General features: G+C 44.7%; 1 protein-coding gene across 3 annotated transcripts in view; it reads left to right on the top strand.

Annotated features, from left to right (window-relative positions):
- LOC109878414 (formin-like protein 3) overlaps positions 1 to 27,200 on the top strand; it is a 91,539-nt gene that overhangs the window by 6,943 nt on the left and 57,396 nt on the right. The window lies entirely within an intron of this gene.

The raw sequence follows: 27,200 nt of genomic DNA, 5'->3' as shown, positions 1-27,200 counted from the left end.
TTGGTTACTACTGCAAAGTCGGAACTAGAAGCACAAGCATTTCGCTACACTCGCATTAACATCTGCTAACCATGTGTATGTGACAAATAACATTTGATTTGATGTAGAAACCCCAAAAAGTGTTAAATCAAAATATATTTTATATTTGAGATTCTTCAAAGTAGCCTCCCTTTGCCTTGATTGACAGCTTTAGTAGCCTTATGGATTGGGGGTAGAAGCTGTTCAGATTCCTATTGGTTCCAGATTTGCCTTGCGTTGGTACCGCTTGCTGTGCGGTAGCAGAGACTGCAGTCTATGGCTTGAGTCTGACCATTTTAGAGCCTTCCTCTGACACCGCCTGGTATAGAGGTCCAGTGATGTACTGCCCTCTGTAGTGCCTTGTGTTGGTACCGCTTGCTGTGCGGTAGCAGAGACTACAGTCTATGGCTTGAGTCTGACACCGCCTGGTATAGAGGTCCAGTGATGTACTGGGCCGTACACACTGCCCTCTGTAGTGCCTTGCGTTGGTACCGCTTGCTGTGCGGTAGCAGAGACTACAGTCTATGGCTTGAGTCGGACACCGCCTGGTATAGAGGTCCAGTGATGTACTGGGCCGTACACACTGCCCTCTGTAGTGCCTTGCGTTGGTACCGCTTGCTGTGCGGTAGCAGAGACTGCAGTCTATGGCTTGAGTCTGACAATTTTAGAGCCTTCCTCTGACACCGCCTGGTATAGTGGTCCAGTGATGTACTGGGCTGTACACACTGCCCTCTGTAGTGCCTTGCGGTCAGATGCCAAGCAGTTGCCATACCAAGGTGTGATGCAGCCAGTCAAGATGCTCTCAGGTGCAGCTGTAGATCTTTTTGAGGATCTGAAGACCCACGCCAAATCTTTTTAGCCTCCTGAAGGGGAAGAAGCATTGCTGTGCCCTCTTGACTCTTGGTTTGTGTGGACCATGATAGATCCTTAGTGATGTGAACAAGCTCTCGACCTGCTCCACTACAGTCCCGTCAATGTGAATGGGGGCGTTTTCGGCCCTTCGTTTCCTGTAGTCCACTATCAGCTCCTTTGTCTTGCCGACGTTAAAGGAGAGGTTGTTGTCCTGTCACCATACTGCCAGGTCTCTGACCTCCTCCCTGTAGGCTGTCTCATTGTTGTTGGTGATCAGGCCTACCACCGTCGTCTATACAAATATCCCACTTAATTACTTTTCTATGTTATCCCGATCGCATCCCTGCACTCGTTGACTGCTGTGCTAAAGTCTCAGATCCCAGCCATTATATGAAATACCCAGATATTTCACATCATCCCCCCACATAGAGAACTGCCTGAAGGAGCCAGTGGGTGGTAATCAAAGGGCTGGTGGGGGTCATGCAGAAACGGTTAGAAGTAGTTACTTTTAGACATGTTTTCCAGAGGGCAAAGCACTGCGGCAGGGGATATGTTATGTATCAACAGTACTGTGTCCTCTCATGGCCTTTGGTTAGAAAGGGAAATTCCACGGTAACAGAATTGTGCTTTGACTCAGTTTCTTTCACATTAAAATGTATGCCATACAAAAGACATTGATTTCAAAGTTTAACAAAACCATACAAATCTTTAACAATTATTTCCACAGAACATTTTACAAAAAGTAATTTAGTAGAAGAATTGCGCAGGTGCAAACAGTAGTACAGTAAAATCTATCTCCATTTTTTTATGCGACCACATTCTCCGAATTAAGATTAAAAGATGTCATTTTTTATTTTTATTGTTGAACATCAATAAGTGAAGTGGATTTACACCTGGTAACGGAATTACGGTTAGAGAATTACATCATGGGTCCCTGATCTATACGACACAGAAATACATAATTATAGATATGAATTTCCGTCTCCTCATGTTTCACAAGTTTGGACATCACCGAGCAGTACAGCAGAGCAGAGTAGGATAGCGTGCATATTGTCATGTGTCATCCAAACTTGTGAAACATACATCTATGACAGTTTGTCACAAGAGACTAAGTGACATGTATGTAGCAGGTTGAATTTGATAACTCATGGACAAATACACCAATAATAATAAACTATCTACAACTGTCATAACTCGAAAGAAGCTTTTCATCCTCCCTGTCATCACCACAAGACACTTCCTTGACTTTGTGTCTCGTTGCGAGACAGAACAACATGTTTTTAGTTGTGTTATGGTTACAGTGGTCTGGGCTGGCTGCTACCTCTGTTCAGGAGGTAAAGAGACTTCAAAGCTCCAGGTTGTCAGGAAGAGAGGGAGACGCACGCACGGACACGCACGCACAAACACTCCATCTTGAAGTTGGAAGTAGTCAGGAAGAGAGGAAGAGAGTACATGGCTTGGCTAGCTGGCCGTGATTAGAGGTCAGGTCACTCTGGGGGTTTCCTTCCCAGATGGAGTGGGACTATACTCTAAAAACTCTCATTGTTGTCTCACCCTGTTTGCTACAATAGATGATGGGAAACATGTCGTCATAAGATGGGGGATAACGTTTCTATTGGTCATAAGATGGGTGAAAAACGTTTCTATTGGTCATAAGATGGGGGAAAACTTTTCTATTGGTCATAAGATGGGTGAAAACGTTTCTATTGGTCATAAGATGGGGGAAAACGTTTTTATTGGTCATAAGATGGGGGAAAACGTTTCTATTGGTCATAAGATGGGGGAAAACGTTTCTATTGGTCATAAGATGGAGGAAAACGTTTCTATTGGTCATAAGATGGAGGAAAACATTTATATTTTCATTGAATAAAAAAAAATCTAAATTTTGTTACAAGAAGAATGGTAGAATTTAAGGAAATAAACAAATCAGCATAATAGCTATTTCATAACTGTTTTCCATAAATTGAATTTACTCATCACATTCTTCCATCTTTCACAGTGTGTTTCCGGTGTGTACGGATGTGCTGACAGTAGTACTGTGTGTGTGTGTTAGTATGTGTCTCTGTGTGTGTGTACTAAGTATGAGCGTATGTGTCTGTATCTGGTATCCGTAACACACCCACCCACACATTTCAACGAATAACCACAAGATCAACAAACAAAGTCAACCTTACGAAACATACAAAAATCATTTTTACACACGAGACAAAGCATCTGCTAATACATTATCAGAACCCTTTTTGTGGCGGATCTCCAAATTATAATTCTGTACAATAAGGGCCCAATGCATAAGGCGCTGGTTGTGGTTGTACATTCGGTGGAGAAACACTAAGGGGTTATGATCAGTATATACAATCACTGGTAGGGCACTGGAACCAATATATACTTGCTAAATATTGCAGAGCCAACAACAAAGCAAGAGCTTCTTGTTCTATTGTGGCAAAGTTTGTCTGACATTTGTTACATTTACATGAAAAATAACAAACAGGATGATCCACTCCACTCTTGCCCTGCTGCAGTAGAACAGCACCAGCACCTCTGGCACTAGCGTCTACCTCAAGTTTAAACGGTCGTTCAAAATCCGGAGCAGCAAGTACAGGGGTAGTACATAAGAGTGTTTTAGCAGTATCAAAAGCTACCTTACAATCAGGGGACCACACAAATGACCTAGCCGGACTGAGCAAATCGGTCAATGGAGCAACTACCGCAGATACATTTTTACAGAAACTACGGTAGTAGCCAACCATCCCTAAAAAGCGGCGTAGCTCTCGTCTGGTGGTAGGTGCGGGGAATGCAGTTATAGCCAAGACCTTGGCATCAACAGGGCTAGAGAAGCAGCTGCCAAACGTTCACATACTACCCTTAGAGAGTTAACATGGTCTGACCACTCAGACGAATAAATTACTAGATCATCAAGATGGTCACTACAATTGGGAATGCCAGCTAATACAGAGTTAACCAGTCGTTGGAATGTGGCTGGTGCATTCCGCATCCCAAAAGCCATGACAGTATTGTAGGAAGTTGTCTGGGGTCACAAAGGCAGAAATCTCAGAAGCATGTGAGGTTAACGGAACCTGCCAGTAACCTTTTAAAAGATCTAACTTAGTTACATACTTAGCAGCACCAACAGTGTCGATACTGTTGTCCAGTCTGGGTAACGGGAACGAATCTGGCATTGTGACTGAATTTACCTTGCGATAATCCTTACTTAACCTGGACATACCAGCAGGTTTAGGAACCAGAATGCAAGGAGAACTCCAAGGGCTTGAACTTGGTGAAGCCAGGTCATTCTCCAACAAACATCTCACTTCATCCTTCATTATCTTCCTCTTAGAAGCGTTGACACGATATGGGTGTTGCTTGATAGTAGCAGCATTTCCAACATTAATGTCATGTTCCAACACGTTTGTGCGAGTAGGAACGTCATTAAAGAGACATGCAAAACTGTGTAGTAGCCTCACAATATCGTCAGCATGTCCGTCCGTTAAATGAACCAGACCTCCAACTGGAGAGACAGCAGCATTTCTGAGTTGGGCAATCTAACGCACTGCTGCTGAGTATTGCGCAACTCTAATCCATCTCCATTAACATCATTAATATGACAGTCCACTATCATAGCAGAGACAGTAGTACCTGCCGCTGTTTTTGAGCTATCTAACTGGGTGAGGGGTCAGGTGTGGTATGCTTTCAACATGTTCATGTGGCACACACGAGATTGGCGTTTTCTATCAGGAGTTTGAAGCACATAATCAATTTCAATCAATTTCACTTAATTTCTTTTCAACGAAATAAGGACCAGAGAAACGAGCTGACAGTGAAGATCCTGGAACAGGCAATAACACCAGTACTTGGTCACCCGGCTGTAGTGGACGAGAAACAGCCTGTTTATCAAGGTGTGTTTTCATACTCCTCTGTGAGGAAGACAGAGCTTCCTTTGCGAGAGCACAGGCTTGGTGTAGGCGCTCACGAAAGCGACTAACGTAGTCCAACACACATTCTAATCTCCCGCACACAACTCTTGGGGCGAAAACTGTTCTTTAAGGACTTTCATTGGTCCTCTCACTGTGACCAAACACTAGTTCAGCCGGGCTGAACCCTAAGGATTCCTGTACAGTTTCACGAGCAGCAAACAAAACTAGAGAAACTCCCTCATCCCAATCTTTCTCAGATTCCAAACAATATTTACGTAGCATAGACTTCAGTGTCTGATGCCATCGTTCAAGCGCACCCTGAGACTCTGGGTGATATGCGCTTGCCACACGGTGCATAATTGACAAGGATTTTAACACCTGCTTGAAGAGCTTGGATAGGAAATTGGTACCTTGATCACTTTGTACCACCTTAGGTAACCCGAATGTCGTAGAAGAATTTAATTAAGGCTTTACTCACTACCGGAGCTGTAATCCTTCGCAGAGGAATGGCCTCGGGGTATCTTGTTGCCATACACAGAACAGAAACTGGTTACCCGATTTTGTCTTCGGTAACGGTCCAACACAATCAACCACCACATGAATGGTTCACCTATTCGAGGTATTGGACAAAGAGGACCGGGAGGAATAACCTGATTGAGTTTTCCTGTTATCTGACCTGTGTGGCATGTCCGACAGAACTGAGCCACATCTTGTTTTAAACCTGGCCAAAAGAAATGTCGAAGGACCCGATCCTAAGTCTTTGTGATTCCTAAATGACCAGACCACTGGTGATCATGAGCAAGGGATAACACATTTTGTCGAAAGGCTGTAGGAATCAGTATTTGGTAAACAGCATTCCAACATGGGATTTCCATTTACGCATGAGGAGATTACCATCAATGAAGTAAGCCACGTTCTTCTTCTTTACCTCTTCCAATGAGACAACACTAGAAAAACATTTAGCAAGCTTGTTGTCAACCTTTTGGTTAGCAATCAGCTGCTCACGAGTGACTGGTAACTGTATTGCATCAGCAATAAGTTCAACATACTTAGATTCTTTCCTAGGCTGTATGTCAGAGGTGATCAGTTTCCCAGAAGTAGCACACAACCCATCCTCTTGATCAACCTCTGAACAGAACGGTGTTCGACAAATCTATTACGTCACCCTCTTGTCGTGCCTGAGCACGAGTGACAGCACAAGCGGGGAACACATGTGGATAACTCTGTGCCAGCTCTTTGGAGAGAGAGTGGTCACTTTTATCCAACTCTTCCAATACGGGTACTACCTTTCCTCCGGCAATATCGTTACCCATTATAAAGGTCACACCTTTCACTGGCAACATAGGACGTACCCCCACTCTGAATATTCCACTGATTAACTCAGAGTGTACTTTCAAAGTGCAATGGCACAAAATCCATTTCAATACCCTGAACTAACACACTGAAACCACAGTATGTATCGTCGGATAAGGGCAACACAGACAATAAAAACGACTGCGTATCACAACCAGTATCTCTAAGGATTTTAACCGGACGCTGAGACGCTTCGTCATTCGTTAGGGACACAAACCCCTCGAAAATGAACGGTTCATAACTGCAGTCGGGGACATGGTCTTTCAAACTACAGTTACCCCGAGGCACTTATTTCGTTGCAGACCTCACAACCGTACGAATTAGACCAACACCTGTTGGCGGCTTGGCACGAAGAGGCATCCCTTGTTTGCGTTTAAGCAGGAAGCAATCATTAATTATATGGCCCACTTTATGACAATAGAAACAGGGACGCTCATTCTTCTGGCGTGCTTGATATACTGCTGGCCGACTACGGATAAAAGTAGGCAACTCAGTGGCTCTACTCTCAGTATGAGCCGAAAACACGCTCTTGTGCGTCAACACAAACTCGTCTGCCAACACAGACGCTTCTGACAGGGAGGATACTTACTGTTCGTTTAGGTAAACGACAATGCAGTCGGGTAAGCAATTTTTTAACTCTTCCAACAAGATTAACTCCCGGAGAGAGTTGAAATCAGTTACCTTACTAGCAGCATGCCATTTATCAAATAGATTTCCCTTGTCTCTAGCAAATTTAACATAAGTCTTACTAGAAGACTTTCTATGAGACCTAAATCTCTGTCGGTATGCCTCGGGCACAAGCTCATAGGCACGAAGAACAGTAGCTTTGACCACTTCATAATTCAAACTGTCCTCCAGAGGTAGCGCTGACAAAACCTCTTGGGCTTTACCAGTTAATTTACACTGAAGTAATAGGCACCATACCTCTTCATTTCAATGCTACGGCTATATGCTCAAAAACACAAAAATAGGACCGCTGACTCTCTGATCAAAGGTACCAAGGCAATCTTCCTACTAATGTCAAAAGTGTGGGAAGCTACAGCTGGTGAAGACGCCTCACTAAGGCACAGCAGGAATGGAGCCTAGCCTCGCCGTCTCTACCTCCAGTTCCATCTGGCGCATTTTGAACTCCAACTGCTGCTGGTCTCTTTCTGCCTCAATTTTACACATCTCCAACTGGAGATTTTCTCACCTAATTTGGGCTCTCTTCCGCCTCCAGTTGGACCTGTATTGACCGGATATCCCTCCTGGCATCACCACAGTGGGGAGAGTGGATCAAAATGGGGCAGTGTGGCTGGAGCTTTAGCCTCGCCCTCGTTCTCCGGGCTTAGAGGAGCAACAACATCCCCTACAGGGGTAGTAGGCTCAGGCAGCGGTAACACAAGCACCTGCTCTTCCAACAATACATTTAACACCAGTTGTTTAATCTCCGCCTTAACTACACTCTGCGGAATCGATACAGAATAATGGTCAGCCAAGATCAGTAAATCAACTCTACGACATTTGTCAAAAACCTCCCACGAAGGGTTATCCAAAAAGGATTTCAAATCAAAAGTAGCCATTTTGAACTACTACACAAGAGCCAACAAATAGCAAACACTAATGCTACATCAGCTATGACGCTCAACACTGAACTAGACCACTACAACAATCTGCACGAGCGGCAGGGTGTCAGTAAAGACAGATCCCAGATGAGCCCCCACTTCTGTTCCGAATCCCTTTGGGCCGGCTGTCTAGGGGGGGATGGTAACGAGACCCGTAACATAACTCATGCACAGTATAATAGTGAAAAAGTAACAGTGAAAACGTAAAACCACAGACAACTAAATTACAGTTTATGTTTAAACGCACAGTAAAGGGGGGCAGGAAAAGGGGCTGAGCTGGACCCAAGGAAAGAAACAAATATCCAAAAACACCCCTAAGCTAGACTTGCCTACTTCAATACAGCTAACTAACTAACCAAAAATACAGCGGGTGGTCCACTCAGTTCTAACTAGTGTTCTTTAAGACAATATTTACCTACGGGTAGCGTATGCCCATGGGCTTCATACCCCCTTTTCCCACCATTAAACAAACAGTCAAATACCATAACAGAACAATACTCACAGGATAACGGACAAAGTGACATGTAGGTGCAAAAACAAAAGAGAGATCTCTGCTACAACAAGAGAGAGCGACAGAGAGATCTCTGCATACAAAGAGCGAGAGAGCGAGACAGAGAGATCTCTGCATACAAAGAGAGAGAGAAAGCGACAGAGAGATCTCTGCATACAAAGAGAGAGAGAGAGCGAGAGAGATCTCTGCATACAAAGAGAGAGAGAGAGCGAGAGAGATCTCTGCATACAAAGAGAGAGAGAGCGAGAGAGATCTCTGCATACAAAGAGAGAGAGAGAGCGAGAGAGATCTCTGCATACAAAGAGAGAGAGAGAGCGAGAGAGATCTCTGCATACAAAGAGAGAGAGAGAGCGAGAGAGATCTCTGCATACAAAGAGAGAGAGAGAGCGAGAGAGATCTCTGCATACAAAGAGAGAGAGAGAGAGCGAGAGAGATCTCTGCATACAAAGAGAGAGAGAGAAAGCGACAGATCTCTGCATACAAAGAGAGAGAGAGCGACAGAGAGATCTCTGCATACAAAGAGAGAGAGAGAGCGAGAGAGATCTCTGCATACAAAGAGAGAGAGAGAGCGAGAGAGATCTCTGCATACAAAGAGAGAGAGAGAGAGCGAGAGAGATCTCTGCATACAAAGAGAGAGAGAGAGAGCGAGAGAGATCTCTGCATACAAAGAGAGAGAGAGAGAGCGAGAGAGATCTCTGCATACAAAGAGCGAGAGAGAGAGCGAGAGAGATCTCTGCATACAAAGAGAGAGAGAGAGAGCGAGAGAGATCTCTGCATACAAAGAGAGAGAGAGAGAGCGAGAGAGATCTCTGCATACAAAGAGAGAGAGAGAGAGCGAGAGAGATCTCTGCATACAAAGAGAGAGAGAGAGAGCGAGAGAGATCTCTGCATACAAAGAGAGAGAGAGAGAGCGAGAGAGATCTCTGCATACAAAGAGAGAGAGAGAGAGAGAGAGAGAGAGCGAGAGAGATGTCTGCATACAAAGAGAGACAGAGAGATCTCTGCACACAAAGAGAGAGAGAGAGAGAGAGACAGATCTCTGCTACAAAGAGAGAAAGAGAGACACAGAGAGATCTCTGCTACAAAGAGAGAGAGACAGAGAGATCTCTGCTACAAAGAGAGAGAGACAGAGAGATCTCTGCTACAAAGAGAGAGAGACAGAGAGATCTCTGCTACAAAGAGAGAGAGAGAGAGACAGAGAGATCTCTGCTACAAAGAGAGAGAGAGAGACAGAGAGATCTCTGCTACAAAGAGAGAGAGAGAGACAGAGAGATCTCTGCTACAAAGAGAGAGAGAGAGACAGAGAGATCTCTGCTACAAAGAGAGAGAGAGAGACAGAGAGATCTCTGCTACAAAGAGAGAGAGAGAGACAGAGAGATCTCTGCTACAAAGAGAGAGAGAGACAGAGAGATCTCTGCTACAAAGAGAGAGAGAGACAGAGAGATCTCTGCTACAAAGAGAGAGAGAGACAGAGAGATCTCTGCTACAAAGAGAGAGAGAGACAGAGAGATCTCTGCTACAAAGAGAGAGAGAGACAGAGAGATCTCTGCTACAAAGAGAGAGAGACACAGAGAGATCTCTGCTACAAAGAGAGAGAGACACAGAGAGATCTCTGCTACAAAGAGAGAGAGAGACACAGAGAGATTTCTGCTACAAAGAGAGAGAGAGACACAGAGAGCTCTCTGCTACAAAGAGAGAGAGACACAGAGAGATCTCTGCTACAAAGAGAGAGAGACACAGAGAGATCTCTGCTACAAAGAGAGAGAGACACAGAGAGATCTCTGCTACAAAGAGAGAGAGACAGAGACAGAGAGATCTCTGCTACAAAGAGAGAGAGAGAGAGAGAGAGACAGAGAGATCTCTGCTACAAAGAGAGAGAGAGACAGAGAGATCTCTGCTACAAAGAGAGAGACAGATATATCTGCTACAAAGAGAGAGAGAGCGAGAGAGAGACAGAGAGATCTCTGCTACAAAGAGAGAGAGACAGTGATTGATATAGCGAGAGATTGAAACACAGAGAGATTGATATAGCGAGAGATTGAAACACAGAGAGATCGAGCTCCAGAGAAAACAACTGACTGTGTTTTTAAACCAAGAGAAAGGGGATGTGATAGGGTAAGAGAAAAGGAGCAGGTGTCTTCTGATTAGCGACTGATTGGTGACTGATTGGGGAATGATGATTGCCACCTGTGAGGAGGGGAGAAGGAGAGAAGGAGAGAAAAGAAACACAGGATACACACACAGGATACTTGTATCCGTAACAGTATTTCATAACTGTTTTCCATAAATGGTATTTCATAACTGTTTCCATAAATTGAATTTTCTCATCACATTCTTCCATCTTCTCCCAGTGTGTCTCCGGTGTGTACGGGTGTGCTTACAGTAGTACTGTGTGTGTGTGTGTACCTAGGATGAGCGTATGTGTCTGTATCTGGTGGGGCAGCCTCCTTCTCTCAGACAGAGACGGGCAGCTCCCAGACATCCCTTGGCCTTTGGAATGGCAGCAGCACATTATGATGTAATGAGGGCAGGCTGTGCCAGTGCAGTAGTATCTATCCATCCACAGGCTAATGACTTCAGCAGAATCACTCATCAGTGGATGGGAGAGGAATTGAAGGAGGTTCTGAGTGGAGAGGATGGGGGAGGGGGAAGGAGGAAGATGGGGTGGGATGAGACCCCTGGGTTAAATTAGACAACTTTATGCGGTCAGATAATAAAATGGATGGGTCAAGTCTAACCAGGAGCATGTGTTAAAGGCATCTCCTCTTTTCTCTCTTGTTCAGTCTCTCCTTTTCTCTCTCTCTCTCTCTCTCTCTCTCTCCTTCCTTCCTCCCTTCTCTCTCTCAGTCCTAGCTCTGTTTTTCCTCTGTGGCTGGAAACAGCTGCCTGCCTAGCATTTGTTCGCCCTCTTTTTACAAGGGTTTCGACTGTGAAGCATATGGTAAGCTTTATTAGCTAACCTTCTCCATATGACTTTCTCCTTGGTGGTGTTGCTGTTTTCAAAGGTGTGTATGGCTGGGCAGGAGCAGGGGCTGGGACCTTGGAGTTCTGGGATGGCCAGATCCTCTTTCAAAGTGCCACTACACCACTGCTCTGTGTGTGTGTGTGTGTGTGTGTGTGTAACGTTTGTCTCTGTGTGTGTGCCCCCGCACCACTCCCCTCCACCGCTGGATTCCTGTGGTCAGGTCTGGGCTGGGGCCACAGGACAACTCAGCCAGGCTCAGCTAGGCTCACAGAGAGAGCAGAGGGAAAATCCCTTTTCAACTAGCTGCCTGGCACTGTGCTGTCTACTGCTGCCCTGTACTGACATTACCAACAGGCGAGAACAGCTCACACACATCTTTCAAAGAGACTGGGATTATTTGATCTACTTAATTGCATTGGTTGGAGTCCATCCTAACAGATTTGTCAGAGACTTTGTCCCAAACGGCACTCTATTGGGCTGTGGTCATAAGTAGGACACTTCTGTATATAGGGAACAGGGTGCAATTTGGGACACAACCAGAGTGTTGCAGAGAGTTGCACCATACTCCGAGGTTGATTATGGTATAGGCAAGTCCCTCTGGTTTACATGAGCTAATGGATATTCCTGTGGAATGAGTTGGAGGAAGGAAAGGAGGGTTAGTGAACCATAGTGAACCATAGTGAAGTGAACCATAGTGAACCATAGTGAAGTGAACCATAGTGAATCATACTGAAGTGAACCATAGTGAATCATAGTGAGGTGAACCATTGTGAACCATAGTGAAGGGAATCATAGTGAAGTGAACCATAGTGAACCATAGTGAAGTGAACCAAATTGAAGGGAACCATAAGGAAGTGATATGAGACAGAATGTGCTGACAAAGTGACTCCTTCATCCCTCCTCTGACATCAGCAGTAGTCAGAGAGATATAAATAGAAGTAGAAATGATCATGACTGGACTGCTAAATTACTGGTCTGGGGTGCTTTACCCATTCTACTTATTCTGTTTCTATGGTCAGAAAGCACTAAAACGATCTGAAGGGAGTCGGTCAGGAGGTTGTGTGTGTGTGTGTGTTTGTGTGTTTGATAGATGCCACTCAGCTGAAACTAAAGGATTCAAGCTGTGTGCAGCGTTTATGGGACATTCAATTTAAATCATTTTCCTTTGTTTGGGGGAAGCTGCATTTTACACTCTTAGAAAAAAATGGTTCCAAAAGGATTCTTCAGCTGTACCCATAGGAGAACCATTTTTGGTTCCAGGTAGAACGCTTTTGGGTTCCATGTAGAACCCATGTAGAACCCTCCCTCAGGCTATTGCTAGTCCCTATTATGGGCTAGTCTTTATGGGCCTGGGCATAAAGGATTTTAGTGCTTTTCCTAGCAAAGCCCAGGTCAAGTTGAAGAGCATGACTGAACAGATGCAGCATGTCTCTACTCACATGGAACGTCAATGACTCTGGAAGGGTTTTTCATGTGATCCACCTGACTGAAAAAGGATTCTTCCATTCCATTCTTCAGTTCCGCCGTTCACCTGACCACCTTGATAGTATTGTTGAAGAGTACTCACGACTTCAACTTCAATGGTCTTGTCTGGAGGCTTGACTCAAACATTGTTCTCTCCACTGAACTTTGGGATATGAAGTTGACTGAGTCTATGGAATGAGTATACATAGTGTGTTGTACAATAAGCCATTTTGTATGGCCTTTAATGTTGTTCACATAGCCAAGTGTTGTTTATGTATGAGGGAGTGTGCAGACCTATATTTATGCATGTGTTAGTGGGCTGCATGCTGCTCCCTCTAGTTCAACTGCGGTGAGCCCCTAGCCTCTCCTCTCTAAGTTGAAGAGCTGCAGTGAGCCCCTAGCCTCTCCTCTCTAAGTTGAAGAGCTGCAGGGAACCCCTAGCCTCTCCTCTCTAAGTTGAAGAGCTGCAGTGAGCCCCTAGCCTCTCCTCTCTAAGTTGAAGAGCTGCAGGGAACCCCTAGCCTCTCCTCTCTAAGTTGAAGAGCTGCAGTGAGCCCCTAGCCTCTCCTCTCTAAGTTGAAGAGCTGCAGTGAGCCCCTAGCCTCTCCTCTCTAAGTTGAAGAGCTGCAGTGAGCCCCTAGCCTCTCCTCTCTAAGTTGAAGAGCTGCAGTGAGCCCCTAGCCTCTCCCCTCTAAGTTGAAGAGCTGCAGTGAGCCCCTAGCCTCTCCTCTCTAAGTTGAAGAGCTGCAGTGAGCCCCTAGCCTCTCCTCTCTAAGTTGAAGAGCTGCAGTGAGCCCCTAGCCTCTCCTCTCTAAGTTGAAGAGCTGCAGTGAGCCCCTAGCCTCTTCTCTCTAAATTGAAGAGCTGCAGGGAACCCCTAGCCTCTCCTCTCTAAGTTGAAGAGCTGCAGTGAGCCCCTAGCCTCTCCTCTCTAAGTTGAAGAGCTGCAATGAGCCCCTAGCCTCTCCTTTCTAGTTTGAAGAGAACTGGTTTCATCCTCAATACAATGGGGACTCTGTCAGTTGAGTTGTTTTAAACAGGGGGCTTCATCCCCTAGTGGCTTTTGTGCTACTCCTAAAAGTTATGACACTCACAGGGATGGATCCCTAAATTCACAGGGACGGATCCCTAAATTCACAGGGACAGATCCCTAAACTCACAGGGACGGATCCCGAAGCTCACAGGGACAGATCCCGAAGCTCACAAGGACGGATCCCTAAACTCATTGGGACGGATCCCGAAGCTCACAGGGACGGATCCCGAAGCTCACAGGGACGGATCCCGAAGCTCACAGGGACGGATTCCTAAACTCACAGGGACGGATCCCGAAGTTCACAGGGACGGATCCCGAAGCTCACAAGGACGGATCCCTAAACTCACAGGGACGGATCCTGAAGCTCACAGGGACGGATCCCGAAGCTCACAAGGACGGATCCCGAAGCTCACAAGGACGGATCCCTAAACTCACAGGGACGGATCCTGAAGCTCACAAGGACGGATCCCTAAACTCACAGGGACAGATCCTGAAGCTCACAGGATGATGGCTTTAACACCATGTTAGATAGTTTTTCATGATCTAATGAATGCGTCCAAAATGGCACAGTATTCCCTATGTAGTGCACTACTCTTTACAGGGTCCATTGGGCTCTGGTCAAAAGTGTAGGGAATAGGGTGCCATTGGGGATTTAGCGCATACATCAGAAACCAGCATTTTACCACTGAGAAACCAGCTTGGTGATATAATAATTTTACCTCTGAGAAACCAGCTTGGTAATATAATCATGTTACCACTGAGAAACCAGCTTGGTGATATAATCCTTTTACCACTGAGAAACCAGCTTGGTGATATAATCATGTTACCACTGAGAAACCAGCTTGGTGATATAATCCTTTTACCACTGAGAAACCAGCTTGGTGATATAATCATGTTACCACTGAGAAACCAGCTTGGTGATATAATCCTTTTACCACTGAGAAAACAGCTTAATGATATAATAATTTTACCACTGAGAAACCAGCTTGGTAATATAATCCTTTTACCACTGAGAAACCAGCTTGGTGATATAATCATGTTACCACTGAGAAACCAGCTTGGTGATATAATCCTTTTACCACTGAGAAACCAGCTTGGCGATATAATCATGTTACCACTGAGAAACCAGCTTGGTGATATAATCATGTTACCACTGAGAAACCAGCTTGGTGTTATAATCATGTTACCACTGAGAAACCAGCTTGGTGATATAATCATGTTACCACTGAGAAACCAGCTTGGTGATATAATCCTTTTACCACTGAGAAACCAGCTTGGTGATATAATCATGTTACCACTGAGAAACCAGCTTGGTGATATAATCCTTTTACCTCTGAGAAACCAGCTTGGTGATATAATCATGTTACCACTGAGAAACCAGCTTGGTGATATAATCATGTTACCACTGAGAAACCAGCTTGGTGTGTGTTCACTAGTGTTATAGTCATTTAGCACTAATTTTTGTTTGGACCTTATGTAAGATATTTCATCTCCCCCTCTATCTCGCTCTCCATCTCTCGATCCTAGGGTTGTGGGTTACTGGGGCTTTTTCAATGTATTTTGAAAGCACACCAAACGATTATGTTAGGTCAGCACCTAGTCACAGAAAAACACAGCCATTTTTTCCAGCCAAAGAGAGGAGTCACAAAAAGCAGAAATAGGCATAAAATTAATCACTAACCTTTGATGATCTTCATCAGATGACACTCATAGGACTTCATGTTACACAATACATGTATGTTTTGTTCGATAATGTTCATATTTATATCCAAAAATCTCAGTTTACATTGGCGCGTTATGTTCAGTAGTTCCAAAACATCTGGTGATTTTGCAGAGAGCCACATCAATTTACAGAAATACTCATAATAAACATTGCTAAAAGATACAAGTGTTACGCATGGAAGTTTAGATCCACTTCTCCTTAATGCAACCGCTGTGTAAGATTTCAAAAAAACTTTACGGAATAAGCAAACCATGCAAAAATCTGAGTACACAAAAACAAGCCATGTGGATACCCGCCATGTTGTGGAGTCAACAGAAGTTAGAAATAGCATTATAAATATTCACTTACCTTTGATGATCTTCATCAGAATGCACTCCCAGGAATCCCAGTTCCACAATAAATGTTTGTTTTGTTCAATAAAGTCCATCATTTATGTCCAAATACCTCCTTTTTGTTCACGCGCTTAGTACACAAATCCAAACTCAGGAGGCGCGGGCAATCCAGGCTAAAGTTCAGACGAAAAATCATATTACAGTTTGTAGAAACATGTCAAACGAAGTATACAATCAATCTTTAGGATGTTTTTATCATAAATCTTCAATAATATTTCAACCGGAGAATTCCTTTGTCTGTAGAAATGCAATGGAACTCTGCTAACTCTCACGGGAGCGCGCGAGACTGAGCTCATGGCACTCTGCAAGACACCTGACTCAATCAGCTCTTATTCCCCCCTCCTTCACAGTAGAAGCCTCAAACAAGGTTTTAAAGACTGTTGACATCTAGTGGAAGCCTTAGGAAGTGCAATATGACCCCATAGACACTGTATATTTGATAAGCAATGACTTGAAAAACTACAAACCTCAGATTTCCCACTTCCTGGTTGGATTTTTTCTCAGGTTTTTGCCTGCCATATGAGTTCTGTTATACTCACAGACATCATTCAAACAGTTTTAGAAACGTCAGAGTGTTTTCTATCCACATCACTAATTATATGCATATTCTAGCTTTTAGGCCTGAGTAGCAGGCAGTTTACTCTGGGCACCTTTTTATCCAAGCTACTCAATACTACCCCCCCCAGTCCCAAAGAAGTTAATCAATCACAATCAATCAATCAATCAAATGTATTTATAAAGCCCTTTTTAGGTCAGCAGATGTCACAAAGTGCTATACAGAAACCCAGCCTAGACACCAAACAGCAAGCAATGCAGATGTAGAATCCCAGTGGCTAAGAAAAACTCCCTAGAAAGGCAGGAAACTAGGGAGAAACCTGGAGAGAAACCAGGCTCTGAGGGGTGGCCAGTCATCTTCTGGCTGGGCCGGTGGAGATTATAAGCGTACATGGCTAGATTGTTCTTCGTTCAAACATTCATAGATGACCAGCAGGGTCAAATAATAATCACAGTGGTTGAAGAGGGTACAACAGGTCAGCACCTCAGGAGTAAATGTCAGTTGGATTTTCATAGCCGAGCATTCAGAGGTCGAGTCAGCAGGTGCAGTAGAGAGAGAGGGGGAGAGAGAGAGAGAGAGAGAGAGAGAGAGGGAGAGGGTCAGAACAGCAGGTCCGGGACAAGGTAGCACGTCCGGTGAAAAGGTCAGGTTTCCATAGCCACAGGCAGAACAGTTGAAACTGGAGCAGCAGCACAACCAGGTGGACTGGGGACAGCCAGGAGTCATCAAGCCAGGCAGTCCTGAGGCATGGTCCTAGGGCTCAGGTCCTCTGGGAGGTGAGACAGAGAGACAGAGAGAGAGAGAGAGAGAGAGATGGGAGAAATAGAGGGAGCTGCCTAAGATCTCACAGGACACCAGATCTAACAGACTGACCCTAATCACCCGGGACATAGACTATTGCAGCATAGATACTGGGGACTGAGACGGGGAGTCGGGGGACACTGTGGCCCAGTCCGATGATACCCCCAGACAGGGCCAACCAGGCCGGATATAACTCCACCCACTTTCCCGTTCAGTACCTTTTCCATTCAGCAATGTGGTTTTGTAAATTTGATTTAATTTTAAGGTTAGTTATAGTAATGTACATAAATGATAGTCCTTAAATCCACATATGACTGAAATTCCAGTGCCCTTAGTTCTAGAGGGACCGTTCTGCTGGTTCTGGTGTGTGTCCCCTCCAGGCTCCAGTAGATCTCTAGCTAACACACTGACTGACTGGGCAGGGTGTCAAAAGGGCCGGTCGGCCATGACCTGACCTACTGAGACATGAATCTACCTGCATTCCTGGCGTACCATGCATCTATCCTCTGGTCCGAGGCTTCCCCGTCTCTGCCTGGACGGCCGGCCAGAGGAAAACAAACAGGACATCCACTGTTACGCTGGAATGAATAAATACATGATTCATGAGCATTCTGTTATGGCCATTTTGTTTATGTTTCACCTCATAAACATTTGTCAGTGACCCAGCGGGCAAAACTGAATTAAATTACCCCGATACAACCAGTTGGATGTAATCTGGTTAGAATTACATCATTTCAACCAGTTGGATGTCATCTGGTTAGAATTACATCATTTCAACCAGTGTGATGTCATCTGGTTAGAATTACATTATTTCAACCAGTTGGATGTCATCTGGTTAGAATTACATCATTTCAACCAGTTGGATGTAATCTGGTTAGAATTACATAATTTCAACCAGTGCGATGTCATCTGGTTAGAATTACATCATTTCAACCAGTTGGATGTCATCTGGTTTGAATGACATCATTTCAACCAGTGTGATGTCATCTGGTTAGAATTACAGAATTTCAACCAGTGTGATGTCACCTGGTTAGAATTACATCATTTCAACTAGTTGGATGTCATCTGGTTAGAATGACATCATTTCAACTAGTTGGATGTCATCTGGTTAGAATGACATAATTTCAACCAGTGTGATGTCACCTGGTTAGAATGACATCATTTCAACTAGTTGGATGTCACCTGGTTAGAATTACATACTTTCAACCAGCTGGATGTCACCTGGTTAGAATGACATCATTTCAACCAGTGTGATGTCACCTGGTTAGAATGACATACTTTCAACCAGTGTGATGTCACCTGGTTAGAATCACATAATTTCAACCAGTGTGATGTCACCTGGTTAGAATGACATCATTTCAACCAGTTGGATCTAATCTGGTTAGAATGACATCATTTCAACCAGTTGGATGTCATCTGGTTAGAATGACATAATTTCAACCAGTGTGATGTAATCTGGTTAGAATGACATGATTTCAACCAGTATGATGTCATCTGTTAGAATGACATCATTTCAACCTGTTTTGCCGGCTTGGAAATGCCACCACTAGTCTTTAGATTCATGTTGGAAGTTTGCAAATCTGGCTGCTACACAGTGACTCTGAGCCCCCGACATAGCTGTTTATCTCCCAGTTAGCTTTACCCTGCTGATAACAAGCCTACCCTGCTGATAACAATACTGCCCTGCTGATAACAAGCCTACCCTGCTGATAACAAGACTACCCTGCTGATAACAAGACTACCCTGCTGATAACAAGACTGCCCTGCTGATAAAAAGACTGCCCTGCTGATAACAAGACTGCCCTGCTGATAACAAGCCTACCCTGCTGATAACAATACTGCCCTGCTGATAACAAGCCTACCCTGCTGATAACAAGACTACCCTGCTGATAACAAGACTACCCTGCTGATAACAAGACTGCCCTGCTGATAAAAAGACTGCCCTGCTGATAACAAGACTGCCCTGCTGATAACAAGACTGCCCTGCTGATAACAAGACTGTCCTGCTGATAACAAGACTGCCATGTTGATAACAAGACTACCCTGCTGATAACAAGACTGCCCTGCTGATAACAAGCCTGCCCTGCTGATAACAAGACTGCCCTTCTGATAACAAGACTGCCCTACTGATAACAGCCTACCCTGCTGATAACAAGCCTTCCCTGCTGATAACAAGACTGCCCTACTGATAACAGCCTACCCTGCTGATAACAAGCCTACCCTGCTGATAACAAGACTGCCCTGCTGATAACAAGCCTTCCCTGCTGATAACAAGACTGCTCTACTGATAACAGCCTACCCTGCTGATAACAGGCCTACCCTGTCGATAACAAGACTGCCCTGCTGATAACAGCCTACCCTGCTGATAACAAGACTGCCCTGCTGATAACAAGACTGCCCTACTGATGACAGCCTACCCTGCTGATAACAAGCCTTCCCTGCTGATAACAAGACTGCCCTACTGATAACAGCCTACCCTGCTGATAACAAGCCTACCCGGTTGATAACAAGACTGCCCTGCTGATAACAAGACTGCCCTACTGATAACAAGCCTACCCTGCTGATAACAAGACTGCCCTGCTGATAACAAGCCTGCCCTACTGATAACAAGCCTACCCTGCTGATAACAAGACTGCCCTGCTGATAACAAGACTGCCCTACTGATAACAGCCTACCCTGCTGATAACAAGACTGCCCTGCTGATTACAAGACTGCCCTGCTGATAACAAGACTGCCCTACTGATAACAGCCTACCCTGCTGATAACAAGACTGCCCTGCTGATTAACAGCCTACCCTGCTGATAACAAGACTGCCCTGCTGATAACAAGACTGCCCTACTGATAACAGCCTACCCTGCTGATAACAAGCCTTCCCTGCTGATAACAAGACTGCCCTGCTGATAACAAGCCTATCCTGCTGATAACAAGACTGCCCTGCTGATAAAAATACTGCCCTTCTGATAACAAGCCTGCCCTGCTGATAACAAGACTGCCCTGCTGATAACAAGCCTACCCTGTCATGTAGATAACAAGCCTACAAGCCTGTCATAGAACCCTATGATGATAATTGTCTTGAAACTCAACTCAGCAGGACTCAACAGGCTATCAGCAGGATAGATCATTCTCCTCATGTCCCAGACCCAGTCCCATTGGAGGAAAAATTCAAACAGAAAATTACACTAACAAATAGTTTGAGGTGCAGCGATCGCTCAGTTATTGGTGTTGTTTTCTTCTGAAATCGTTTTCGGGCATCACTCTCTTTATGTCGGCATGACGTGTGTCTCAGACCGGCAATGGAATGTCTAGACTTTGCGTCTTTGGGTCGCCATTAGCAAGCAGCGGCTGGTAGAGAACTTATTCAGAGGTCTGTGAGCCAGAAGACCCAGGGGAGATGAGGGGGTTTTCAAGCCAGGCTTCCAGACCTGGGCTCAAAAACGATTTGTCACTCCCTGGCCACAGAGAGGGTTTTGGTCTCTATTTTGGTTAGGCCAGGGTGTAATTAGGGTGGGCATTCTATGTGTAATATTTCTTTGTTTTTGGCCGAGTGTGGTTCCCAATCAGACGCAGCTGTCTATCGTTGTCTCTGATTGGGAATCATACTTAGGCAGCCTTTTCCCACCTAAGTTTTGTGAGTAGTTGTTTTCTGTTTTGTTCTACTTTGTTATTTTGTTTAATGTTCTCTTTGAATAAATGATCATGAAAACGTACCACGCTGCACTTTGGTCCTCTTCTTCAGACGATCGTGACACTATTTCAAATTATTTCAAATACTATTATCTGTGCTGGACTGAGCTTGGCTGTTGCAATGGAACCAATAGAAAAGTCCTGAAGGTGTAAACCCCACCCACGTGGCACTCCAGGCAAGCTAAAGCACACTCTTGAAGTACATAAAAGATTTTCATGAGTATTTAAAACCCAGGTCTGTAGGCTTCAGAGGGGATAGTGGGGGGCTTCACTGCACTGTGTGTGTGTTAGGGGGCTGCACTGCACTGTGAGTGTGTGGGTGTGTGTGTGTGTGCTCGTGCAGCAGGTAGCCCTGGCCCCTGGACTGCATGGTAGACAGAGAGGAGAGCAGAGCTGGCTGTAGGGCAGACTCCACAGCTGGAAAGCCATCATGATGGTGTCATGGGGAACATGGGGATTTGAAACCCTCTGATTCGTTGTTTTATGCTTTTCAGGCTGCCGATTCACCTACTATGTTGCTTAGCTTTTCTGTAGAGCAGCAGATCATTGTCATAACATTCATTCTACTTGATACTAACTGTTTAAGCATGAAATATTATATACAACATATTAAACACATTAAATACTTTTTTACTTCAAGTTACTTTGTGTTTTGAGTACAGATCAGTACTGTCGTTAGTTGTCATTACTGGAAGTTGTTTGGGACAATGGGATTGGAATTTATTTTGTTGTCCTGGTGGTTCAGAGATTCCACAAGTCAAGAATGTGGTTCTGTCATTTAGCTTAGCGTGTAAATGAACACCATCGTTAGCTCAGGTTGCTTCTGTAAACAAGAACCAGCAGGGGGGAGAGATAGGGTTTTATGCCACCCTGCGCATACTCCTCCCCCAATACTCACCCTCTTTCTCCCACTCTCCTCTCTGATTTCATCCTTTCTTCTCCACACACTCCCCCCCTCACTCGGGTCCCCTGTTTTCCTCTCGAATTCTCTCTGTCCCTGTTCAATTCAATTCAAGGGGCTTTATTGGCATGGGAAACATATGTTAACATTGCCAAAGCAAGTGAGGTAGATAATATACAAAACTAAAGAAAGAGACTTGCTTGGGCCAAGAAACACGAGCAATGGACATTAGACCGGTGGAAATCTGTCCTATGGTCTGATGAGTCCATATTGGAGATTTTTGGTTCCAAACGCTGTGTCTTTGTGAGACTCAGAATAGGTGAACAGATGATCTCCACATGTGTGGTTCCCACCGTGAAGCATGGAGGAGGAGGTGTGATGGTGTGGGTGTGCTTTGCTTGTGACACTGTCTGTGATTTATTTAGAATTCAAGGCACACTTAACCACCGTGGCTACCACAGCTTTTTGCAGTGATACCCCATCCCATCTGGTTTGCGCTTAGTGGGACTATCATTTGTTTTTCAACAGGACAATGACCCAACACACCTCCAGGCTGTGTAAGGGCTATTTGACCAAGAAGGAGTTAAAACATTTTTTTTATGGTTTTCATTTTATTTCACCTTTATTTAACCAGGTAGGCCAGTTGAGAACAAGTTCTCATTTACAATTGCGACCTGGCCAAGATAAAGCAAAGCAGTGTGACAAAGACAACAACACAGAGTTACACATAAACAACTGTAGAGTCAATAACACTAGAAACATCTATGAACAGTGTGTGCAAATGTAGAAGAGTAGGGAGGTAGGCAATACATAGGCCCTAGAGACTGGGGTGCAAAAGAGCAAGAGGGTAAGTAATAATATGGGGATGAGGTAGTTGGGTGTGCTATTTACAGAGTGGCTGTGTACAGGTGCAGTGATCGGGAAGCTGCTCAGACAGCTGATGCTTAAAGTTAGGGAGGGAGATATAAGACTCCAGCTTCAGAGATTTTTGCAATTCGTTCCAGTCATTGGCAGCAGAGAACTGAAAGGAAAGGCTGCCAAAGGAAGTGTTGGCTCTGGGGATGACCAGTGCAATATACCTGCTGGAGTGTGTGCTACGGGTGGGCGTTGCTATGGTGACCAGTGAGCTGAGATAAGGCGGGGCTTTACCTCGCAAAGACTTATAGATGACCTGGAGCCAGTGGGTTTGGCGACGGATATATAGTGAGGGCCAGCCAACGAGAGCATACAGGTTGCAGTAGTGGGTAGTATTTGGGGCTTTGGTGATAAAATGGATGGCACTGTGATAGACTACATCCAGTTTGCTGAGTAGAGTGTTGTGAGCGATTTTGTAAATTACATCGCCAAAGTCAAGGATTGATAGGATAGTCCGTTTTACGTGAGTATATGTTTGGCGGCATGAGTGAAGGAGGCTTTGTTTTACGAAATAGGAAGCCAATTCTAGATTTAATTTTGGATTGGAGATGCTTAATGTGAGTCTGGAAGGAGAGTTTACAGTCTAACCAGACTCCTAGGTATTTGTAGTTGCCCACATATTCTAGGTCAGAACCGTCCAGCATAGTGATGCTAGTCGGGCGGGAGGGTGAGGGCAGAAATCGGTTGAAGAGCATGCACTTAGTTTTACTAGCATTTAAGAGCAGTTGGAGGCCATGGAAGGAGTGTTGTATGGCGTTGAAGGTCGTTTTGAAGTTTGTTAGCACAGTGTTCAAAAAAGGGCCAGATGTATACAGAATGGTGTCGTCTGTGTAGAGGTGGATCAGAGAATCACCAGCAGCAAGAGCGACATCATTGATATACAGTATACAGAGAAAAGAGTCTGCCCGAAAATTGAACCCTGTGGCACCCCCATAGAGACTGCCAGAGGTCCGGACAACAGGCTCTCCAATTTGACACACTGAACTATGTCTGAGAAGTAGTGGCCCTCGCTACATATTCATCGCCAGACCCACTGGCTCCAGGTCATCTACAAGTCCATGCTAGGTAAAGCTCCGCCTTATCTCAGTTCACTGGTCACGATGGCAACACCCTCCGTAACACGCGCTCCAGCAGGTGTATCTCACTGATCATCCCTAAAGCCAACACCTCATTTGGCCGCCTTTCGTTCCAGTTCTCTGCTGCCTGTGACTGGAACGAATTGCAAAAATCGCTGAAGTTGGAGACTTTTATCTCCCTCACCAACTTCAAACATCTGCTATCTGAGCAGCTAACCGATCGCTGCAGCTGTACATAGTCTATCGGTAAATAGCCCACCCATTTTGACCTATCTCACGCCCATACTGTTTTTATTTATTTACTTTTCTTCTCTTTTGCACACCGATATCTCTACCTGTACATGACCATCTGATCATTTATCACTCCAGTGTTAATCTGCAAAATTGTAATTATTGGCCTACCTCCTCATGCCTTTTGCACACAATGTATATAGACTCCCCTTTTTTTCTACTGTGTTATTGACTTGTTAATTGTTTACTCCATGTGTAACTCTGTGTTGTCTGTTCACACTGCTATGCTTTATCTTGGCCAGGTCGCAGTTGCAAATGAGAACTTGTTCTCAACTAGCCTACCTGGTTAAATAAAGGTGAAATAAAAATAAATAAAAAGTTGGTGAACCAGGCGAGGCAGTCATTTGAGAAGCCAAGGCTATTGAGTCTGCCTATAAGAATGCAGTGATTGACAGATTCGAAATCCTTGGCCAGGTCAATGAAGACGGCTGCACAGTACTGTCTGGGAGGAGGAGGAGCTCTTATTCTCCATGGATTTTACAGTGTCTCAAAACATTTTGGAATTAGTGCTACAGGAAGCAAATTTCTGTTTGTAAAAGCTAGCCTTAGCTTTCCTAACTGACTGAGTATATTGATCCCTGACTTCCCTGAAAAGTTGCATATCGCGGGGGCTATTTGATGCTATTGCACAATGCCACAGGGTGTTTTTGTGCTGGTCAAGGGCAGTCAAGTCTGGGGTGAACCAAGGGCTATATCTGTTCTTAGTTCAAATTTTTTTTTAAAGGGGCATGCTTATTTAAGGTGGAAAGGAAAGCACTTTTGAATAGCAACCAGGCATCCTCTACTGACTGGATGAGGTCAATATCCTTCCAGGATACCCGGGCCAGGTCGGTTAGAAAGGCGTGCTCACTGAAGTGTTTTAGGGAGCTTTTGACATTGATGAGGGGTGGTTGTTTGACCGCAGACCCAGTACGCACGCAGGCAATGAGGCAGTGATCGCTGAGATCCTGGTTGAAGACAGCAGAGGTGTATTTAGAGGGCAGGTTGGTCAGGATGATATCTTAGATGGTGCCCATGGTTACGGATTTGGGGTTGTACCTGGTAGGTTCCTTGATGATTTGTGTGAGGTTGAAGGCATCTAGCTTAGATTGTAGGACGGCCGGGGTGTTAAGCACGTCCCAGTTTAGGTCACCTAACAGTACAAACTCTGAAGATAGACGGGGGGGGGCGATCAATTCAGATATGGTGTCCAGGGCACAACTGGGGGCCAAGGGGGGTCTATAACAAGCGGCAACGGTGAGAGACTTGTTTCTGGAAAGGTGGATTTTTAAAAGTAGAAGCTCAAACTGTTTGGGCACTGACCTGGATAGCATGACAGAACTCTGCAGGCTATCTCTGCAGTAGATTTCAACTCCGCCCCCTTTGGCAGTTCTATCTTGTCGAAAATGTTATAGATGGAAATTTCAGGATTTTTGGTGGCCTTCCTAAGCCATGATTCAGACACAGCATTGCATGAAACCAATGCTTTTACGGTTACAGAAGTCAACAAATGAGAGCGCCTGGGATGAGAGTGATGCTGGGGGCTGCAGGGCCTGGGTTAACCTCTACATCACCAGAGGAACAGAGGAGGAGTAGGATAAGCGTACGGCTAAAGGCTAAAAGAACTGGTCGTCTAGTACGTTCCAAACAGAGAGTTAAAGGAGCAGGTTTCTGGGCGCAGAAGAATAAATTCAAGGCATAATGTACAGACAAGAGTGAAGGAAAAGCAGCCAACAAGTGCTCAGCTTATGTGGGAACTCCTTCAAGACTGTTGGAAAAGCATTCCAGGTGAAGCAGTTTGAGAGAATGCCAAGAGTGTGCAAAGCTGTCTTCAAGGCAAAGGGTGGCTACTTTGAAGAATCTAAAATATATTTGGATTCGTTTTATACTTTTTTGGTTCCTACATGATTACATATGTGTTATTTCATAGTTTTGATGTCTTCACTATTTTTCGACAATGTCAAGAAAAACCCTTGAATGTGTAGGTGTGTCCAAACTTTCGACTGGTACTGTACATATTGCATCGATTACCTTGACTAACCTGAGCCCCGGCACATTGACTCTGTACCGGTACTCCTGTATATAGCCTCGTTACTGTTATTTTATTGTTGCTCTTTGTTTTATTAGTTACTTTTTTATTTAGTTATTTTTTCTGTTTTATATTTTTTACCAAATTTTATTTGAGTAAATACTTTCTTAACAATTATTTTTCTTAAAACTGCATTGTTGGTTAAGGGCTTGTAAATAAGCATTTCACTGTAACGTTGATTTGATTTTGATTTGATTTTGATTTGACTGCCTGCTTTGGGTTACCTCAAGTTACCCTGTGAAGAGTGCCCGGCATATCAAATGTCAGCACCGAGAAAGAGGGGCAGTGTTTTCTCTCTCTCTCTTCAATCAATTCAACAGGTCTTTTACCCGAGAGCACCAAAACAGTGACACTATCTTTGGAAAACACCCACTTGCACCCACGCACACACACGCACACGACTCAAGGCTGTTTTATTTACTGAGCAGCCAAGGAAGTTCCCCTGGTCCCATGATGATGATGGTGACAGCTGAGGGGGGGGGGGGGGGGGGGCTGCCCTGCCATGAGGAGGGCATTAGAGTCTTCTCCCCCTTGTTATTTAATGGGGGAGGATGTTTATCTTGAGTCAAATCCAGACGTCACTAATACTGGTTCACCGCCAAAGCTTAATAGATATGGTTTTCTTTGTAAATGTGCTCAGTTAAAATGGCTAAAGAAAACCCAGCAGTCCAGAGCCATATTCACATTGTTTTCTTTGCCTGCTCACTCTTGGATCCTTCCTGGATCTAGTTTCTGCTGCGGATCAGCAGGAATAGGCTTTCCATCCTTACCAGACAAAACCCTTCATTAAAGTGTTTCAGGACTAAGCCTATCTCCTCCTCTATTGGCCAGCCTAGAGTTTCTCTCCATTTTTTAAGTGTTGTCATACACAGTTTATGCAAGTGTTTCTCACAGTGGGATCGCTTTTAAAGGGAAAGTCACCAGTCGGCAGAGAGGAAAACCACATATACTGTACTCTGCAAGTCATGGGGCGGCAGGTACCCTAGTGGTTAGAGTGTTGGACTAGTAACCGAAAGGTTGCAAGATCAAATCCCTGAGCTGACAAGATAAAAATATGTTCTCTTTGAATATAATAATTTGTT

Source organism: Oncorhynchus kisutch, linkage group LG17 (assembly GCF_002021735.2).
Source record: "Oncorhynchus kisutch isolate 150728-3 linkage group LG17, Okis_V2, whole genome shotgun sequence".
NCBI classification, from domain to species: Eukaryota; Metazoa; Chordata; class Actinopteri; order Salmoniformes; family Salmonidae; genus Oncorhynchus; species Oncorhynchus kisutch.
This window is presented reverse-complemented; position numbering and strand designations above follow the sequence as displayed.